Genomic DNA, 23,132 nt, shown 5'->3' on the forward strand with positions numbered 1-23,132 from the left:
AAAATGTTAAATTAACTCTAGAACAGACTGGACTCATATAAACTCTGAGAAAATGTTAAAGTTGATTCTGTGAGAGTCAATTTTAACACTCCACTTTTTGCTGTGTATGTTTTAAAGGGTTTATATGGGAAATAAACCAGGGAACTGTTAGCATGCTAGTTGTTGTAGTGGTGAGACAGCAAAAATCCAGTATAAAGTACACAAAAGGTGTACTTATTCTACTTTTGCCTTTTACACCGTTAGTTTCAGTCAGTCACTGTAAGTATCAACTCTTTAGAGAAAAGTGTGTTCTCAAAATATTATTTATTTTTTTGAGGAGAATCATCAAGTCGTCTCAAGTCCAAGTCGAGTCCCAAGTCTTAGTTCATTTGATCAAACATCAATTTATTCACCAGGGTTGGGACCAAGTCATTGTTTTGCAAGTCTCAAGTAAATCTGAAGTCAGAATCACTCCTCTGCCTCCGCCTGCTATGAGTATTTTTATAATTAGACAAGTCACTCTGGAGCATTTTCTTCACTATGAGCTGCTTCACAAGTGGAACACCGTCCAAATTCCTGCTGCGGTTTCACTGTGAACCTATAAATAATGTTGTTCTGACCTCCAGCCAATGTTCTATCCTCCTCTACTCCAGTAAACTCTGCAGTCAGAGAGCTGTCCGAACATTCTGTCTGTATATAAAACATAGATTACAAGGTTTTCTTCATTGATCTGCACTGGAATTTTCATCCAGTGCATTTGGCCTGTTCTTTATTGCAGCGTGGGACAACCCAGAGTTGAGGGCTTGCAAGTCGTGACTTGGACTTGAGTCAGATTTCAGTCACTATTTTTAAAACTTGAGACTTGACTTGGTAAAATAGACAAAGACCTGGGACTCAACTTGGACTTGACTATGACTTGAGAAGACTTGATGCTTAGACTAGCTGACAAATGAACTGTTATTAAGCACTCTTAAATCTTAACTCTTTCTGTTCTGACCGTAATAATTTGCTCTCTTGTCAAGACATTTAAAAAGGAAAAATTTGCATTTCTACAACCCTTAGATAAATACTCATATATAAATATACCATGACTTTTTTATGTGCAAATTAGTTATAAAAAAAGTATATAAATTGCAAAATTCCAAGCTATATTTGATAGTTTGATTTAAAGACTTGAAATGAATTGAAGCTCAAAGAAGACGACTTGGACTTGACTTGGACTTATGGGCCAGTGACTCGAGACTTGACTTGGACTTGCCTGTCTTTGACTTGGGACTTGACTTGGACTTGAGGTCAAAGACATGAGACTTGCTAAACGACGACAACCCTGGGACAATCTTTTCAAATGGTGAATAAACTGATGCCTGATAAAATGAACTTGGGACTCGACTTGGAATTGAGACGACTTGATGGTTCTCCTCAAAAAAGAAAAATAATATTTTTAGAAAACACTTTTCTCTAAAGAGCTGATACTTTAAGTGAGTACTAAAACTAAGGGTGTAAAAGGCAAAAGTAGCACAAGAATAATTTTGTTAACCTCTCCAAAATACCACAATAATTACTGTGCATTGTGAGATTTGGACATGTTTACATCCCTATGTTTTACCGTGTTTAGTATAAAAAGTTTCAGTCAGGTTAAAAAAAATATGAGCTGTATTCAGAGCATTGGTTTTAGGACTTGAAATGACTTGAAGTTCAACGCAGAGAACTTGGACTTGAACTTGTGTGCCACTGACTTGAGACTGTCCTTGCCTTTCTATGACTTGGATTTGATTCAGATTTGCCTCTTTGATTCAAGACTTGACTCGGACTTGCCGGTCTATGTCTTGGGACTTGGGGCCAAAAACTTGAGACTCACTTGACACTTGCATCATCTTGGTCCCACCTCTCCCTCCAAACATACTACATACTTTTCAATGTGCGCCGGTCACATTTTAGCTCCATGAAAACATTCTATTTTCTTGACAGTGTTAAACGCCTGTCGAGGGCCCCGGTCCCTCCTGCCTCTTGGCCCTCGGAGCAGGTCATTTTTCTCACTGTACGTGGTGCAGCTGCCACTCACTTGTCACTGACCCTGGCGCTCTGGGAAACATTCTTCCAGAGCTCAGCACTAATCACGCTGTTTGTTCTTGCCCCATTTTCGAGTCGCCGACAAAATTGGCCCATTAAGCTCTTTAAACCATGACCCGCCGCTAATTATTTATATGTGGGAGAAAAGAGTTCATGTTTGGGCTGATGGAGCTGACGAGCACCGCTGAAGTACAATAATTTGTGCTGGGGCTTTTTCAATTTTTTTACTTAGATTAGAGGTTCTACATTAAGCAAAATTGACTCTTGAGAGCTTTAAGTCATGTTATAATGTCGTTACCTCATCAAAAACACACCTGGAGTTGTGTTTTGTTTCATTCACACATGTTTGAGTAACTCTTTATTATTAGTCTGTCTGCATCTCCAAATTTCATGTCATGAAGTTGTAGTTTTCAAGTTATTTTACCTTTTGTTCAACAGAGATTAGAAATTCCAGGGCTGAAATCCTCCAAATGATTCTAGTGAAGGTGCATGGACTTTTGTGCCGCATACGGACAGAACCAGGACTGAACCGGGACTGAACCAGGACTGAACCAGGACTAAAACAGTATTAAAACAGGTCCAGGACCAGACCGGAACCAGACCGGGACTGAGACCAGGACTTAAATGAGACTGAGACCAGGACTTAGACTAGGACCGAGACAAGGACTGAGGCCGGGCCAGACCAGGACCAGACCGTGACTGAGACCGGGACTGTATCGCAGTTTAAGTCATGGAAACGGGAAACGGCCGTTATCCATTTTTTCCATTATTCATTTAAAGACAAAATCGAAAACTGAAAAAAAAAAAAAATCGTCCATTTTTTCATTTTGATTTTGGAGACAAATAATGAAGAAAACAGTTGCTTTTTTGTTTTCTTATTTTTGGTTATATATTAAAAAATTAACAAACGAATGATACACGGATTCACGAAGCGCGGTCTCGTGTATCACGTGCTTTCGACCAATCAGAGCGAGAGGAGCTGGAGCGGAGCCAGAGCTAACAATTACAAAAAGTTTCTTAAGACGACTGAAGGATTTTGAGCTGAGAGAAGTTCATGCTCTAAAAAAAGGTGAAAATCGTCAACAAAAATCCGACATTTTTTGAAAGTGGTCGGCGTCCTGTCAGTCGATCACGAGCAGTTTGTGATTACGTCGCGCTCTATGAGAAAAATCCTTTCTCGGCTCAGGAGATTTTTTTCGTTGCGGTACCAGTGAGTGTCACTACGTCAACCGGAGGCAACTACAAGCAGCAACACCCATACAGTTATTTTAATAGATCCATAGTAGTTTTATGTTATTAGGTTCTTTTTTCTGACCTAGAGTTTTGTTTGTTGTTGTCAAAACTGTCAGGTATGAAACAAAACTCTAGATCTGAAAAAAGAACCTAATAACATAAAATATCGGAAGACCAAATGGATCTCATTGGACTATCCATATTAGTTGTCCATTTAGAGGTCCACTTTAAAACTTTTCTATGAATGCTCCACAGTAGGGCATTTAACCTATCGATCTCAATGACAACTAGTACATGATGTTGCCAGGCCAAGTTACAAATCCAGGTCTGTGGAGAGGGGACCCTGCTCAAAGTTCAACGTCAACAAAACGCATTTAATTGAATAAAATGCAAGAGATGTGTACTGTAAATGTAATGCCATATCGTGGGACACCATTTCACCACGGAGACAAGCTGGTTATGGACCCTCCACTAAAAAACCTACACAGTGATCCTTTATATTCATTTATTTGAGTAGATTTGACTAGTTTGGACTCACATTTGCAGATATTTTGACATGTGTTTCCAAGTGGCTTCAATACGTTTTCCCTTATTTGGACCTAAATTGTCCATCCATGTCGAAATTTCTTTAACAGTTTTTCTCCACAAGACAAGAAAAAGCAAAAATTCATTGAAACAACTCCAAAAATGTAGACTGACAGACAAAAATAAGTCTAAACGAGCCCAGATTATTAAGCAAGATTCATTCAAGTACTGTTAACTGCATTTTCTATTTTTGCAGTGTGTCCTACAACTTGGAATTTTTGCTTTTCTTTTTTTTTTTGAAGCAGTTGGAGAGGGCAAGAAGAGGAAAACCCTACGGAGCTTGCTTTCGCACAAACTCTACTGACATTACAGTTTTATAGTGAGGTCTCCAGGCTCTTGCTTTGTACCTCACCCTTGATGAGGAGGAGAAAAACAGAATTGTGCACACTTGGAATTGTAGAGCGCAAACAACTCCCAGTCCATACAAATGATGTGGGTTTGATGTAGTTCTTTTTGTGCAAAGGTAGAAAGACTGAAGATTTCACTGACGGAGCAGGATTGGCAAGGTTTTCACTGTATGTGGGTTGCAGAGGTCAGAGCGGTGCAGGAAGTCTGTAGTGAGTCAGGCTGGTTCGATCAATGAGAAATCAAAGCACATTTAGTTCAAATATTGGGAAAAGAAGTGCGTGGAGCTTTGATTGTATTCTGGTTTTGGCAAGCTAGTGTTGAGTACTAACTGATTGTTATCTGTGTTACTCTATGGCTACGTTCAGACTGCAGGGCTTAACGCTCAATTCGGATTTTTTTGTGAAATCCGATGTTTTTGTGAGGTCGTTCACATTTCCAGTTAAATGCGACTTGTATGTGACTCCAGTGTGAACATTAAACGGCCCAAAAGTGTCCCGCATGTGCACTGGAGACACGACGACGTCAACTGCAGCGAGCGTGCTCTGTGTTTATGGAAGTTGTCCAAACATGGACGCTGCATCGAGCACCTGGAGATTTTAAAGTTTCTCTCGAACCGGAGCCAGAACATGAACAACTTACTTGTTTTAAGGAGGAGATTGAGAAGGAGAAGGACGAGGTTTTTGGCGTTTTGTGGGGCAGCGGCAGCGACGTCCGTTGAAAGGAATGTGTGGATGTGGAGACGTCGCCAAGAGTGGGGAGTGGCGATGTGCTTCGCTTCAGTGACATGGAGTTCATTAACAATTTTCGCCTACTTCAGCGCAGAATAGTGACGTTTGTGGCTTGTTGATGACGTGTCGGATGCATGTGCTTTGGCCGTTCACACTGAAGTCGCATGTCAAAAGATGGCATATGTATCAGTTTTAGGAGCACATATCCAAGTGTCCTGGGTCACATTTGAAAAAATCAGATCTGTGTCGTTCAGACTGTCATTAAAAGATCAGATACAGGTCACATAGGGGCGAAAAAATCGGATTTGGGTCACTTCAGGCTGCAGTCTGAACGTAGCCTATGTTACTTGATTAAAAGTGTAGTGCAGTATTAGAAGGAGCTCTACCCGACTTTTGCAGTATTAAAAACGTGACAATCAGAACATATTCATTTTAATCAATGGGCTCTATTCACGCTTAAGTCAAAAAAACAGACTTCCTATACAATAACTCTGACAAAATCTGGGAAAACTGAGAAAATGGCCCGGTTTTCTTCATCTAGATGTTATCGACTTTTGAAAACATCTCATCTGCCTCTACCTTTAACTTCATAAGTAAGGCTATGTTTATATGATGACAGTCTGAACAGAAGACGTAAAAGCGACGTCGCAGCTTCACTTTTAATTCTAGTTTAGACAAGCGTTTTTTCGGGAGGAAATCTGCATGCATACTGTGACGCGAAAGTGTGTGGAATTCGATTGAGTATGCATGTACTTAAAGCAACAAGGGCATCTTTCCTGAGGCTGTCAGACTTTTCAATAGTGCACACTGACTTCCTGCTTGGGCTGCCTCTCTATCTTGCCACGTTTTTACTTGTACTTGTCCATTGGAACTGCTAAATGTTGTTGTTTGATGTATTTACTTTTTAATATTGCGTATTTATTATTGTTTTTTATCTCTTTCTAGATCACTGGGCCTCGGGGAGCACTTTTCGTTCTGTCATGTGTTCTCTCGCATGCTTGAATGACAAATAAAGAACCTTAAAACTTAATCTTTGGACGTACGGAAGTTTTCACAGCAGGCATTTTCATCAGCTACTCCTTCCGCAAAGTTGTCCCACCATTGACTGGTTCTCCAGGTCTCGTCCATATCCGTCTGACTCGCCTACGACGAAATTATGCATCCAGAATTTGACAGAGGTGATTGCAGATCCTTCTCAGTTCACTAACAGTATCTCTGCATATTCTCGACATTTGTTGGGAGCCTCCTGTAAGTTTATTAGAGCTGCCAGAGCGACTTGAAGGTCCGACGCATGGAAATGATCCGACATGTTTGTTTCTGTGTACTGTATGTATGTGACGTAAACATGTACGTGATGTGAGCAGATCTGAGTTTGCATCTTGGACAGTGTAGAAAAAAACACTATGTATTCAGCTTTTCCAGATTTTTGTGTTTTTAAGACCCAAACACGCCATCACCGTCTAAACGAAAGGCACTTCTGATAAAATATTTTGTCGTTTTTACCTGCAAACATATAAACAGGCCCTTACTAATTGAATGGAGTTAGTAAAATCAGTTTTAACCATTTTTGGGGGGAGGTAGGATTTTGGAAAGAAATCTAGAACAATTTGAGCAAGTTTGACCATTTTGGTGGCTGGACAACTGGGCGAAAACATCTCCAAATAACTATAGTTGCTGTTAGTTAGCACCTACGTTATAATGACTGGATCATTTCAGCTCTGGAGTTGCCAATCTCCACTGAGCTGGGGGTGGAAGGTGGCTGTTAACTTGAAAATAGGGTGACAGTAGATACAGTAGACACAGGTTGGCGATGCGATTCCAGCTCCCACATATGAATTCTGTCGTTTAACCCACGTTAACTTAACTTAACCCAACCCTGCAAAAACACACCAGAGACTCATCTACACTCCCTATGTTCCAAAAAAGCACATCTCTTTAAAACTTCCGTTCATTTTCTTCTTGTTTGTCTTTGAGTATTTGAAAAAGCACTGTACATGTGTTATTTATTATTATACAAATTGAAAGCATTAGTATTTTCCTCCATTTCTCCCCATACAGTAAAAAGCATTTCCATACTATAAAAAAATAAATAAAATCAGAAGCATTTACAGTTTTGATACGCTACCACATCCTTCATCTTTTCCACTTCAAACTCACAAATTCTGACTTGCTCGACCACGCTCTGCTCTTCACAGCGCTGTCCTACACGTGAAGATAAAAGTCCACATGGATCGAAGCTTCACGCTGGATTACATGAAAACTCCGCAGTCCTCCGCACGCCCAGCATATGTTTGAGAGCCACGCGGTTCTGAATGCGGAGAACCTTTGAACCGCTCCGGCCCCGTGTGCGAGCGCGGGCCCTCGCCGACCTTCAGAGCAGCTTCGATTTGATAAGAATAAGCATGTTTTATTGATGTGTTTCTCCTTGTGAGGATTCATGTACATATCAACAGGTTTCCATGTCAACGCTGGAGATCTGGAGGACACACGAGGATAGTAGAGTGGATAAAGAAGAATGCAAATAGGTGATCTATTGGATAATATGATAAATGTATTCATAAGGAATTTCTAAGAGTCGCTTTTCTCCATGAAGATGTTACTCCTTTGTATCTTCATGGAGACCAACCCAGACCAAGTTACGGGTCAGATCTGTGCTCACAGTCAGAATGTTTGTTTTTCTAGATATTTTTGAGCTTTAAAACCATCTGTAACTGAATAAATCTAAGGTCGAGCTGTTTAATGTCATATTGTGGGACAATCCAAACAGAGCAATGGCCATAGAAACAAGAAGTTGTTGACCCCCAACCAAAGTTACACAGTGCACCTTTATATATATTACTGCATTTGTGAACCTATTTTCTAAACTGACCACAATTGACTTAACATTTTTTGTTTTGTGTTTTTGTATGGTTAGTTTTAATTAGATTTCTTCCAAATACTAATGTAAAAAAGTTTATTCCAGTCTGGAATATTAATATCACATTTTCATTTTAATTTGACAATTCTTAACCCCAAACTTTATTTGTTTTTAATTTTTTTTTTAACTTTTTAATTTTTTATTATATATATTTTTATTTTTATATATTTTTTTATTTTAATTTTTATATTATTTTATTTTATTTCATTTCATTTTAAATGATGAAGGATCAATTCTATATGCATTTTCCATGGAAATGTTACCGCTTTGTCTGGGATGTTTCACAGTATGGCATTAATCCTTTCTATCAACATGGAGACCAAACCAGACCAAGTTACAGGTCAGATCTGTGGAGAGGCGACCCCGCTCACAGTCAGAATGCCTTTTTTTTCTAGGTATGTTTGAGCTATGAAACCATCTGTAACTGAATAAATCTAAGGTAGAGCTGTTTAATGTCATATTGTGGAACATTCCAAACAGAGCAATGGCCATAGAAACAAGAAGTTGATGACCCCCAACCAAAAAGTTACAAAGTGCCGCTTTAAATATATTACTGAACATTTTTTTCCAAGTTGACCACAATTGACTTAACTGTATTTTAGTTTTTTAAATACAATTTCTTCCAAATACTAATGTAAAAAAGTTCACTCCAGTCTGGAATTAACACCAAATTTTAATTTTGACCCCAAACTTATTATTATAATTTTTTTATTTATTTATTATTTATTTATTGTATGAAGAAAGTTCATCCATAAAGGTGCATTGTGTAACTTTTAATTTGACAGTTCTTGACCCCAAACTTTAATAAAATAAAAATAAAAATTAATGATGAAGGATCCGTCAATTCTTCATGCTTTTCTCCATGGACATGTTATTGCTTTGTCTGGAATATTTCATAGTATGGCATTAATCCTTTCTATCATCATGGAGACCAAATTAGACCAAGTTACAGGTCAGATCTGTGGAGAGGTGACCCCCGCTCACAGTCAGAATGTCTGTTTTTCTGGGTATTTTTGAGTTATAAAACCATCTGTAATTGAATAAATGTAAGGTAGAGCTGTTTAATGTCATATTGTGGAACATTCCAAACAGAGCAATGGCCATAGAAACAAGATGTTCATGGCCCCACAACCCGCACCTTTAAATATATTGCTGCATTACCTTTTTTCTAAGTTAACCACAATTGACATACCATAGTTTTCGGATTTTAAGGTGCAATATCAATATGCATCAATAACAAACGGACGACACTTGAGACTGATCCTTAGTCCAGGCGTCCACGATCCATTGGCAGATCGTGGTGTAATTCACCCGGCGTTGCCTCCCTGTCTTGTCTAATGTGGATTATGAATGTGAATGTGGGTGGATCATTTAAGTTTTGTTGTTTTTTTTTTCCTGTGAAGAAGACTCAAATATACACTGAGTAATAATGTGTTTAATGCAGCTCTGCGCACATTTGTTTATGTTTTACAGAAAGGAAACTTCAAACCACACTCTAACAATCTATAAACTCTGACAAAAACAGCTCGATCCTTGTGCTGATGTGGTTCAGCTTCTGTCGGACTCCGCGAGGCTCCTGACTACAGTAGCCGTAATGCGCCGACAATCCATAAAGCGGTGTGGCTTTGTTGTTTACCAAAGTCATACTAAAACATTTTGACAGATTTTTGAGCGCCATGTACGACATAAAATTGGTTCGAGGCCAGTAAGCGCAACTACAATTAATACATAAGGCACACTGTTGATTTTTGAGAAAATTTAAGGATTTTAAGTGCGCCTTATAGTTGGAAAAATACAGTAACTGTTTTTTGTTTGTTTTATTGGCATGCTTAGTTTTAATTAGATTTCTTCCAAATACTAATGTAAAAAAGTTCACCCCAGTCGGGAATTAACACCACATTTTAATTTGACAATTCTTGACCCCAGACTTAAAAAAAAAGATTATGAAGAAAGTTCATCCTTAAAGGTGCATTGTGTAAATTTTCTGGTGAAAGATCTGTCAATTCTCCATGTTTTTCTCAATGGAAACGTTATTGCTTTGTCTGGAATGTTTCACAGTATGGCATTAAACTTTTCTATCAACATGGAGACAAAGCCAGACCAAGTTACAGGTCAGATCTGTGGAGATGCGACCCCGCTCACAATCAGAATGTTTGTTTTTCTGGGTATTTTTGAGCTACAAAACCACCTATAACTGAATAAATGTAAAGGCAGAGCTGTTTAATGTCACACTGTGGAACATTCCAGGCAGAACAATGGCAAAAAGGTGACAGGCCCCCAGCTAAAAAAATTATGTAGTGCACCTTTAGAGTCATTTTGAAAAAGTGTTTTAAACTGTTTAGTCATTTCAAAAATCTCTTCATTTCGACTGATTCTAATCCAGTGTAGGAAGTGGGTCCATATGTACAACATGTGTAGGACAGAGCAGCATAAAAGCAACTGGTCTCCATGGATACCACAATGTATGTCTGAGTGTAACAAATAACAAAAGAATAACACTTCCACATCTCTTTTTCTCGAGGTTGGCTCCCACCAGCGTTATCAGCAGGTTGGGAAGGGGCGGGTTTCTTCAACAACCTTGGTCCTTGAGTTGTGAGCAGATGTTCTGTAGTTCTGTTACCTTCACTCCAGAACATTTCCTATATTACGTAACATTTACTTTTGTGTGTTTTAAGCCATGTTATAATGTTGTTACCTCCTTGAAAACATGTCTAAGAAAAACAAAATGAGTTGTGTTTTGTTTTATTCACACACGTTTGAGTAATTCTTTATTATTAGTCTTTCTACATCTCCAAAGCTCAAAATGCTCTGTTCCACCTTGTGATATCATGAAGTTATTGTATTTAAGTTAATAACTACCTTTTATATTTATTTCAGTAGAGATTTCAGGGATGAAATTATCTAAATCAGGGGTCTGAAACCTTTTTCCTCTGGTGAGCTACTTTTACAAAACGAAAATGCTAGAGAGCTATTAGTTTTAGCGGTCAAAAGAAACTGAGCATATATAAGAACCACGGCATCGATGCCATAAAAACATAAACCTTTATCCATTTATTAGTGTACAAAGGTCGGCATCAAAATGACACATGTACAATGGTAAAAGGCATTTAATCAATCAAATTTTACTTATTCAGCACAAAACGTAGAATTCAGAAATCCCTTGGAGAGCCACTTGGAAGGGGGTGGAGAGCTACTGGTAGCTCCCGCGCTACAGGTTGGAGACCCCTGATCTAAATGATTCTAGTGAAGGTGTATGCTATTTTGATGTAGTACTTTAGGCCATCCATCCATTTACTTCCTCTTATTTGGGGCTAGGTCGTGGGGGAGGCAGTCTAAGCAAGGACTCCCAGACTTACTTCACTCTGGACACTTCCTTCAGCTCCTCCGGGGGGACACGAAGGCGTTCACAGGCCAGCCCAGAGACATAGTTCCTCCAGTGTGTCCTGGGTCTTCCCCGGGGCCTTCTTCCAGTGGGACATGTCCGGAACGCCTTCTGAGGGAAGCGCCCAGGAGGCATCCAGAACAGATGCATGGAGGAGCAGCAACTCTACTCCGAGCTCCTCCCGCGTGACTGAGCTCCTCACTCTATCTCTAAGGGAGCGCCCATCCACCCTACGGAGGAAACTCATTTTGACCGCTTGTTACCCAGAGCTCATGACCAGAGCGGAGGAACGTCAACTATGGTCAAAATGACAAGATCACCCTGCAGACTGCATGAAGAAATAACTCTTATTAAGCACTTCTGAATCTTAATTCTTTGGATTTTGACAGCAGTAAAGGCTTTTCAATGCATTTTAAAAGGAAAAAGTAGCATATTCACAGTTTGGGTAGCCTCCACAGAATATCACAACAAATATCGTACCGTGAAATGCAGATTATGAAAGTATCGTATCAAGAGGTTTGGATATCATTACTAGAGCCCGACCGATATGGATTTTGCTGTGGCCGATGTGAAACCGATATAATGGGAGTTGGCGCTGCCGATAGCCGATATAATCGCCGATATATTTAGTGATGTAAAAATTCACTGTAAATGTTGAATTGTTTAAAAAACTGGTGGCTGGTGGATTTTAAATTGGGTTTATTTAGGCAACATTTATTGTTATTCTGCCTCTTTACATCATATTTACAGACAGTAGGTTGGCTTAATGGCATTTTTGCATCACATTCTAGACACTAGTGATGGGTATTCCAGTTCTTTTTAGAGAACCGGCTCTTTTGGCTCGGCTCACTAAAAGCTGCTGGTTCTTTTGGCTCCCAAGTGGCTCTTCAGATTGTTTTGTTGCAAGCAGGTCTAAAGCAGGTCTAAAGCAGGACTGAATCAGGACTGAACCTCGTCTAAACCAGGACTGAAAAAGGACTAAACCGGGACTTATTTATTTTATGCTAAACTACAGTCAAATATGCTCTTTTTTTTTTTTTTTTTTTTTTTTTAATCCTACATACACGCAAATTTCTCAAAGTTTCGTTTTGAGCCGCTGCTGCTGTCAAACCACGAATCACGCGGCGTGAAGAGAAAAAAAGTGAGAGAAAGAGAAAACACGGCTCCCAATAAGGATCAGGCTCCCGTCGTTCCCTTAAAAGAGCCGGCTCTAAGAGTCATTTCGTTCGCGACGGACCCATAACTATCATAATCGGCCAACCGATATATCGGTCGGGCTCTAATCATTACATCCCCACTTGATACTTCTGCTGGGGTGATATTATTTTGAAATAATGGTAGTCTGCCCAGCTCTGGTTATGTGTTATACAAGGTTCTGCAAAGTTTTGTCCGAAAAGTTTGTTAGAGGAAACATGGAAATAAGGAACACACATGCCGAAACCTTATGAAAAAATAAACAGGAGCGCTCCAATTCTCCAAAACAACACAACAGATAACTAACTAAAGCAGCGTGTTGACACAGAGGACATGGACGGATGGAGGTCGGAGAATAACAAAACCGATGGTAATTAATGGAGCTGTGCCTGATTTTTGCAGTTTTAAAAGTGTGAAAAACAGAGCTAGTTCCTTTTAAAAGGTTTACAGTGGTTCAAAGTTATTCCGCACTTACCTTGTGCATTTTTAGGATTTTAATTATTCATCAGGATGAGTTTATAAGAGCTTTTCACAACTCTGAGGCCAGCGCAGAGTTTGGCCATGCAAACACTAATAACTAGCATGCTACTACACACTTCCAAATGATCAAACAGTCTAAAACAGCATTAAATCAGGACTAAACCAGAATTAAACCAGAACTGAGTGTCGAGACGGGCCCAGATGTGCGCCCAGGTAGACCATCGGGTGACCGCAGGAGAAAGGACCAGCGCGGAACGGGGCTAAGTGCAGCGGACGCCCGATCATGCTTTGCGGACTCCTAGGGCTCCTAGTTTAGACCTGGTTTAGTCCTCATTCAGTCCTGGTTCCGTTTTGGTTCAGTCCTGGTTAAGACCTGGTTTAATCCTGTGGTCCTGGTTTAGTCCTGTTTTAGTCCTGGTTCAGTTCTGGTTCAGTCCTGTTTTAGTCTTGGTTTAGTCCTGGTTTAGGCCTGTTTAAGTCCTGATTTAGGCCTGGTTCAGTCCTGGTTCGGTCCTGTTTTTAATCTTGGTTTATACCTGGTTTATACCTGGTTTAGTCCTGTTTAGTCTTGTTTTAGTTCTAGTTTAGACATGCTTTAGTCCTGTTTTAGTCCTGTTTTAGTCCTGGTTTAGTCCTGTAGTCCTGGTTTAGTTCTGGTTTAGTCCTGGTTCAGTCTTGGTTTAGTCCTGTTTTTAATCCTGGTTTAGACCTGTTTTAGGCCTGATTCAGTTCTGGTTTAGTCCTGGTTTAGTTCTAGTTCAGTCCTGGTTTAGTCCTGGTTCAGTTCTGGTTCAGTCCTGTTTTAGTCTTGGTTTAGTCCTGGTTTAGGCCTGTTTAAGTCCTGATTTAGGCCTGGTTCAGTCCTGGTTCAGTCCTGTTTTTAATCTTGGTTTATACCTGGTTTATACCTGATTTAGTCCTGGTTCAGTCCTGTTTTAGTCTTGGTTTAGTCCTGGTTTAGTCCTGTTTAAGTCCTGATTTAGGCCTGGTTCAGTCCTGGTTCAGTCCTGTTTTTAATCTTGGTTTATACCTGGTTTATACCTGATTTAGTCCTGGTTTAGTCCTGTTTTAGTTCTAGTTTAGACATGCTTTAGTCCTGTTTTAGTCCTGTTTTAGTCCTGGTTTAGTCCTGTAGTCCTGGTTTAGTTCTGGTTTAGTCCTGGTTCAGTCCTGGTTTAGTTCTAGTTCAGTCCTGGTTCAGTCCTGGTTCATGTGTCGTAGCCTATAGTTTATGTTCTGTAGGTGATTAACGTTAATAACATGATTCTGCATTATTTCAAGTAAAAAATAAATAAATAAATAAATAAATACAGATTTTTACTGGGCTGGAGCCTTTATGTTTGTACTGAAAGTGAGACATAAAACTACCTGTAGTTGAATAAATGTAAAGTAGAGCTGTTTAATGTCATACTGTGGAACATTCCAGAGCAATGACTATAGAAAAAAGCAGGTGATGGATGCCCGAAAGATAATGAGAAGACCAGTAGCTAACAACAAACTAACAACAACTTTCATCACACACTTCCTGATTATCTGGCAAAAAAAAAAAAAATGCAGCAGACTTACTTTGACCTCGAAAGCTGCTCATACAATATTACAATATAACTACACTGGAGTAAGCCAAAGTTTGCTCAAATACATGGGAAAAAAATCAGGTACAGGACGTTTTAAAGCTCGTTGGGGACTTTTTCTGTATTCTGGATCTGGAATCGAGGTGGCTGGAAGTGGGGCAGAGCTATCGGTGACCTGGTACCGCCGTGGGCATATTTTATTCACGCGGCCCGGGCTCGGAGACGGAGCGGGAGAGGGGAGGTTCAAAGCTCAGGGTTTCATCAGAGCGGTCACCAGAGAGAGAGGCTTCAGAGAGGGGGGGACTGCGGCGGAGGAAACTGGCCGCTCCACGCATCCGCTTATGAGGGAACGGCGGGTACAGCGTGTGCGAGGGCTGGAGGGGCTCGGCGTGTGGGAGGATGGACGCTGCAGTGTGGAGTTAGTTACAGGAGTTTGTCTAGAAATACTATTGATTATAGGCGAGTTTCATTGTTGCAAAAGCGCGCGTTGCATGCTGGGAATTATTTTGGTCTCCGGCAAGAAACTAATTCAACATGATGGACGGAGCGAGAAAGCACGTAAAGGGTATTGATCCCGGTTATTTATCCACTCTAACGGCAGAGGACCCAAGACCATTTGACCAGAAATTGGTCATAAGCATCGATGGAGCCAAATCACCCTTTTCAACCTCTACAAAAGGTGGACCAAAGAAAATATCTGGTCAGAATCGCCAACTACCTGGACAAATATTCACTTCGGCGATATCCACAATGACTTGGTGGAAACTCCTGGGCCATTCACAGCAGAAAAGATGAAAGTCTACAAGAGTCTCGATGCGTTGTGGAACTTGTTGGAGTCCACAGTTTGCTAGGATCTTCTACGTTTGCTCTGCGATGTTTGAAAGCCGTTTAATTCGCCGTTAGTGGTTCTTTTCACTCAGAATACGAAAAAGACATTTTCCTTCTTCCGTGCTTCTATTTGTGCATCCGATAATGCAACAGGAATTTACCATTATCGGGGATAAATACGCGAGGTTACGCACTGTGTTTGACGCTATCGTGTTTCTTGCCTCCGACCAAAATATTTCCCAGCATGCAACGCGGGCTTTTAATAACAATGACGTCAGCTGAAACTAGCCTATAGTTTTACATTTACTACTAGTCAAAAGTTTGGATAGAATTTTAAATTTATTTTTGATTATTTATAGTTTGGAATTTGGACATAAGACCTCATTTCCTAGTGAGCCAGAGTGTTGGAGACGTGTGGAGACACTTTTTAAAATATTCCATCATGTCCTTGTATTTGCAGAGGTCACTGGTGCTAGGCTAGTGCATGTCAATGGCCATAGTTATCCTGCCACTAAAAACAGTCTTACCCACTCCACAAAACACCCGAAGCAAATCTATTATTACACCAGACTGTGCATGTAAATGTCTGTATTGATAGAATAATTTTAGAAGTAAAACCAACCTTGCATTTGAAGGATTTATGTCTGAGCAGCAGCAGTGAGTTGTACTTCTTGATAAAAAGTTCGGCAGCGGCGGACTGATATATGAGAAAATAGTCCCTCAACACGTGACGATTCATGCGATGCAAGGTTAGTTTTATTTCAAACATTATTCTATCGACACAGACATTCACATGGACAGTCTGGTGTAATAATAGATTTGCTTCGGGTGTTTTGTGGAGTGGGTAAGACTGTTTTTAGTGGCAGGATAACTATGGCCATTGACTAGCACCAGTGACCTCTGCAAATACAAGGACTGGATGGAATATTTTAAAAACACGTCTCCAACACTCTGGCTCACTAGGAAATGAGGCCTTATGTCCAAAATTCAAGACTGTCCCTTTAAAGAAAATGCAGGCTGTTGCTGGTTTGCGATTTTGGCATTTAGTCAAAGACATAAAAAAAAAAATGCAGGCAACCAGATAAACCTGGTTGTCCAATGAGGTTCATTTGGTGTTCCGATAGTTTATGTTATTAGGTTCTTTTTTCAGACCAAGAGTTTGTTTTCATAACTGACACTCACTAGCACTCTTCCTCAGAGTCACTTGATGTTGCTGTGATGTGTTCGGTCATCTGATTTAAACAGGTTTTGGCGCTTTCTTTCTACCAGTGGAGGCAGGACGACAGCTCCACCTGCACTATAAACCGGGACAAGGGGGCGTTCTTTACTCTCACACACCTGGGATACTGTTGCGAAACTGTCAAGCATGAAAACAAACTCTTGGTCTGAAAAAATAACCTACCATATTTTCTGGGCTATTAGACGCGCTCTTGAGCCTCTAACCCCATCAAAAAACGTCCGCACGCCAAGCAATCCAGAGCGCCCTATACACGAATCCACTCGGTGTGTCCCAGCACGACTTCAGTAAACTACAAAAACTCACACCACCACAGAACACGCAGAACATGCAAACACGCACGGAGCAGACAGCGACCGCTCAGCGAAAACACCCACAGACACACTCATCACTCCACGCCGACGAGGAACGGAACGGAGGAACGAACCGAAAAAGCGAGCGCAACGTGCCGCTTCTAGACACAACTGAACAACTGAGTCACTGCGAACACGCCGACAATCCGTTGGTCCCAGACAGCACCCTCCCTACACGCCACAACTGAACAAAGCCCAGAGTCACCGTGAACGCCACAAACAAACAAAACCACTCACCCATCCAACTGTTGTGTTTCCTTTAAAGTCCGATGCGGTTTATTTGTGAAAAAAGTTCGAAAAATAGACCATTTAATGACACTGCGTCTTATAATCCAGAGCACCTAAGAGCCCGGAAAATACAGTAACAACAAAGATAAACCTGGTTACTTTCTTTAAATGTCTTCTATGGTAAAATACATAAATAAATCTCTACTATGGTACACACAGACATGCCAGAACTACACTGCTGTACTGTACATCAGAGGTGACCCCCCCCCCCCTCTCTCTCTCTGCCCCCGGGTCCCTGGCTGGAGCACAGGGGCTGTTCAGAGCACTGGCACCTCGGCTCGTGGGCTGGAGGACGGGGCCAAGTCCTGTTTCTGGGTCAGCTCCTGTGTCTCCTGTGGAATCTCCTACAGCTGTTGGACAGTGGAGCTGGAACCTGCTCTGTGCACTTCAACTGTAATCTGGATTAAACCCCAACACTTCCATAGAGCCAACGGGAAAACGAGAGTTAATATAGTCAAGACTCATCAGTGACTGTACTTTCACTTACAGATTTATTTAAAGACCCATCATGTAACATTTTAGCTGAACTGTTGCTGACTCTTGACCTGGATGAGGGTCTTCTTCTGTTTGTTTCCATGGAAATGTTTTATTGTCCCTTTTATTAATATTAATATTAAGATAGTATTGTACAAAACTGATCTGTCTCCATGGACTGTTTAATCCCTCAGTCATCATCCTAAAACCAGGACTAAACCAGAACTAAAACCGGGACTAAAACCAGAATTAAAACCAGGAGTAAAATCAGGTCTAAACCAGGTCTAAACCAGGTCTAAACCAGGCTTAAACCAGACTTAAACCAGGACTAAATCAGGACTAAATCAGGACTAAAACAGGATTTAACCAGTACCAAACCAAAACTAAACAAGAACTAAAACCAGGACTAAACCGGAACTAAAACCAGGATTAAAACCAGGATTAAAACAAAGTCTAAACCAGGACTAAAACAGGATTTAACCAGGACTAAACCAGAACTAAAATCAGGTGTAAACCAGGTTTAAAACCAGGTCTAAACCAGGACTAAAAAAGGTCTAAAACCAGGACTAAACCAGAACTAAAACCAGGTCTAAACCAGAACAAAACCAGAACTAAAACAGGATTTAACCAGAACTAATCCAGGTCTAAACCAGGACTAAATGAGGACTAAAAGCACGATTTAACCAGGATTTAACCAGGACTAAACCAGAACTAAACCAGAACTAAAGTCAGGACTAAAATCAGGTCTAAACAAGGTCTAAATCAGAATTAAAAAAAAAAAAAAAAGGATTTAACCAGGACTAAAATCAGAAAGTTACACCAATAAAAAGTTACGCATTTGCTTTAAAACTACCATTCGGAAGTAGTTTTTTTTTTTTTTTCCCAGATGTTTTGGGCAGATGTGAAATGAGATGTGTTTCCCCTGTGCCCAACTACATTTAACCCTCATGATTTGGTGTTTGGTTTAGTTCATGCATCTATCTAGTACTTTCCAAAACACCCAAAGCACTTCACACTTTACTTTATTCATTCACTCGACTTTTGCCTTTGACGTACGTGTGTTCAGACGACGGAGTTGACCCCGCACACCTCGGAGTCGACTTCATAGACAGAAGTATTTAAAAGAACACAAATCACACTTTCACCGTTAACTATTTCGCTTTGAAGTGTCAGTTACAGTAATTACAGCAGTGACACGGTTCTGCGGCGTTATCTCGCGTGGATCAGGTCAAAAGCCCGAAGCGGAAGCATATTTCACTCACAAGAATCTGACGCGTAATAAAAACAATAATTGCGCGCTAAGTGGAACGTGTCGCCGTAATGAATATTTTGACAAACGCGATCTGTCAAAAAGGATTTCAGTTACAAATGTCAGGTTAAATGTGCGGTTACAAGACACGCTGGATTAGATTTTTGTCTTAAAACATGACGATTTAAAATGATTACGTGATATATTTTACTTCAGATATCAGGCCTAAACCAGGTCTCAACCGGGATTTAACCAGGACTAAAAGAGGACTAAAATCAGGACTAAAATCAGGTCTAAACCAAGTTTAAAACCAGGACTAAAAGTAGGATTTAACCAGGACTAAACCAGAACTAAACCAGAACTAAAACCAGGACTAAAATAAGGTCTAAACGAGGTCTAAACCAGGTCTGAACCAGGTCTAAACCAAGTCTAAACAAGTCTAAAACAGGATTTAACCAGGACTAAACCAGAACTAAAACCAGGACTAAAATAAGGTCTAAACCAGGTCTAAACCAGGTCTGAACCAGGTCTAAACCAAGTCTAAACAGGTCTAAAACAGGATTTAACCAGAACTAAATCAGAACTAAACTCAGGACTAAAATCAGGTCTAAACCAGGTCTAAAACCAGGACTAAAACAGGATTTAACCAGGACTAAACCAGAACTAAAATCAGGGCTAAAATCTGGTCTAAACCAGGTTTAAACCAGGACTAAAAGCATGATTTATCCAGGACTAAACCAGAACTAAACCAGAACTAAAATCAGAACTAAAATCATATCTAAACCAGGTCTGAACCAGGACTAAACCAGAAATAAACAAGAACTAAAATCAGGAATAAAATCAGGTCTAAACCAGGTCTAAAACAAGGACTAAAACAGGATTTAACCAGGACTAAAACAGGATTTAACCAGGACTAAACCAGAAATAAACAAGAACTAAAACCAGGTCTAAACCAGGGCTAAATCAGGTCTGAACCAAGACAAAATCAGGGCTAAACCAGAACTAAAACCAGGACTAAAATCAGAAAGTTACACATTTGCTTTAAAGCTGCCATTCGTAAGTTTTTTTTTGTTTTGTCAGGTTAAATGTGCGGTCACAAGACACGCTGGATTGGATTTTTGTCTTAAAACATGACTACTTCAAATTATTAAATGATATATTTTACCTCAAAGCGTTTTTAATTTTATGTGAGCAATAAATAAAGATGATACTTGTTTGATCACACTAGTGAGATTTTGTAGGTTTAATTGGTCAATAAATTAAAAGTGCACAATGTAACTTTTCTGTCAGATGGTTCCTCAGTATGGCATTAAACTTCTCAGTCTCCATGGAGATAAGAAGGTGACGCCACGTGGTCAACTTACAGGTCAGATCCGTTGAGAGGGGAGCTCACTTACTGCAAGAATGTGAGTTTTTCGAGGTGTTTTTGAGCAATGGAAACAGTTCTGTTTTGAATATTTGCAATTTGTGTATCATTTGTTTATTCGGTTTTCAAAATAAAAACCTAAAATAAGAAAACAAAAAAACAACTATTTTCTTCATTATTTGTTTCCAAAACCAAAATGAAAAAACGGATGATTAGTTTTTCAGTTTTAAACGGATAACGGCCGTTTCCCGTTTACGTGACTTAAATTGCGATGCCGAACTGTTGCGCTGCATATGGACTGAACCAGGACTGAACCAGAACTAAACCAGGACTAAATGGGTCTCTGTCCCGGTCTCAGTCCTAGTCTCAGTCCTGATATTGTCCTGGTCTGGTCCTGGTCTCAGTCCTGGTCTCAGTGCTGATCTTGTCTCGGTCTGGTCCCGGTTTCAGTCCTGGTCTCAGTCCTGGTCTCAGTCCTGGTGTGGTTCTGGTCGGGTCCCAGTCTCAGTTCCAGTGTCTCAGTCCTGGTCTGATACTGGTTTGGTCCCTGTCTCAGTCCCGGTCTGGTCCTGGTCTCAGTCTTGGTCCCGGTCTCAGTCTCGGTCTCAGTCCTGATCACCCGACAGTCTACGCGGGCAGGCCTCCAGGTCTGTCCTGACACTCAGTCCTGGTTTAGTCCTATTTTAGTCCTGTTTTAGTCCTGGTTCAGTCCTGGTTCAGTTCGGCATCACAGTTTAAGTCACGGAAACGGGAAACGGCCGTTATCCGTTTTTTCCATTATTCATTTACTGAAAAAAAGAATCATTATCCATTTTTCATTTTGGTTTTTGGAGACAAATAATGAAGAAAAATAGTACTTTTTTTTGTTTGTTTTCTTATTTTTGGTTTTATCTTGAAAAACAAATGAACGAATGATACACAGATTCATTGCAAGATAAATAAGTCTAATAAGTTATTTTGCAGTGAAAGCAAATGACTAAAAATACAGTCAGTACAGAAAACAGTAATGGAAATTCAGTACAAAATAAATCAAAATAAACCCACTTTCTCTCTAAAAAGTCACAAAAACAGAACTCTATTTCCACATCAGTAAGTGCAGCAGTGTTTTGTGTCCTGAGGTGCCTCACTCTCTCTGCGCCCTTTGACCTCTGCTGACCTGGAGCGAGCATCCTCACTCGGCGTTCCTGTGCTTGGACCGCTCGTTGCCCCGGGTTACCGGCGATGCCTCCACCGCTTAATGAAATAAACACTATGTGGCGCTGACCTCTGACCTCGGCGCGGGGACTTCCTGGCTGTAAACACATTCTTGGGCAGATAACATCACGCTTTGAAGACGAGCGTCAGGAGTCGCTCTCGGTTTTGCTCGAGGTGAGATGTTCAGGTGTGGACAGAGACCGACACTCTCTGCGATCAGGAAGTATGAGGAATGATTCTTAACCAAGTATCTGGTGTCATGTGATTTTCTAATTAAATCAAATGCTTTTATAAGTTGTTATCTTTTTTTAAATGCCCTATAATTGCTGGCCTTTTGACCTTTCAATCAACTTTTTTTTTTTTCCCAGGTTAGACTGACAGCATTGTTAAGCACTCCCTGCTAAACCAGATTATAAGGATTGCAAATATAGAACTCAGCTCCAAATTTTCTCCTATAACTGCCTGCCTCGATGAGCTTCATTTGACTGGAGCCAAACTCTATGGGTACTCCCTTATAGGCGAGTTTCATTGTTGACAAAAGCGCGCGTTGCATGCTGGGAATTATTTTGGTCAGCGGCAAGAAACACTAATTCAACGTGATGAATGGAGCGAGAAAGCACGTAAAGGGTATTGATCCCGGTTATTTATCCACTCTAACGGCAGAGGACCCAAGACCATTTGACCAGAAATTGGTCATAAGCATCGATGGAGCCAAATCACCCTTTTCAACCCCTACAAAAGGTGGACCAAACCAAATTTCTGGTCAGAATCGCCAACTACCTGGACAAATATTCACTTCGGCGATATCCACAATGACTTGGTGGAAACTCCTGGGCCATTCACAGCAGAAAAGATGAAAACCTCCAAGAGTCTCGATGTGTTGTTGAACTTGTTGGAGTCCACGGTTTGTTAGGATCTTCTACGTTTGCTCTGCGAATGTTTGAAAACCATTTAATTCACCGTTAGTGGTTCTTTTCACTCAGAATACGAAAAATACATTTTCCTTCTTCCGTGCTTCTATTTGTGCATCTGATAATGCAGCAGGAATTTACCATTATCAGGGATAAATACGCAAAGTTATGCACTGTGTTTGACGCTATCCTGTTTCTTGCCTCCGACCAAAATATTTCCCAGCAGCAACGCGGGCTTTTAATAACAATGACGTCAGCTGAAACTCATCTATAGGCAACGTTTATGTGATGATGGTCTGAACAGAAGACACAAAAGTGGCGTTGCGTTTTCACTTTTTATTCCGCGTTCAGACGAGCGTTTTCAGGAGGAAATCTGCGTGCATACGGTGACGCAAAGTGTGTGGAATTCGATTGGGTATGCATGCCAGACGGCCAGGTGGTGGCAGTAGGCGTTGGTCTATGTGACATAAACGTGTACACGACGTGAGCAGATCTGACCAGAGTTTTGCGTCTTGGGCAGTGTAGACGGAAACGCTACAGTGGAACGTATTCAGCTTTTCCACTCTGGAGGTTTCAGATTTTTGCATTTTTAAGCCCCAAAACGCCACCAACGAAACAAAAGGCACAAGCTCATGTAAACAGGCCCTTGGAGTTGTGATTTTTTATTTATTTTTTCATCCATGTATGACAGTGCAATCCCTCTTAAGAGCTCAAAACACTGGGTCTCACCTTATGATGTCATTAG

The sequence above is a fragment of the Boleophthalmus pectinirostris genome, unplaced genomic scaffold, assembly GCF_026225935.1.
Source record: "Boleophthalmus pectinirostris isolate CB_2022bp ecotype Guang Dong unplaced genomic scaffold, ASM2622593v1 HiC_scaffold_1, whole genome shotgun sequence".
NCBI lineage: Eukaryota > Metazoa > Chordata > Actinopteri > Gobiiformes > Gobiidae > Boleophthalmus > Boleophthalmus pectinirostris.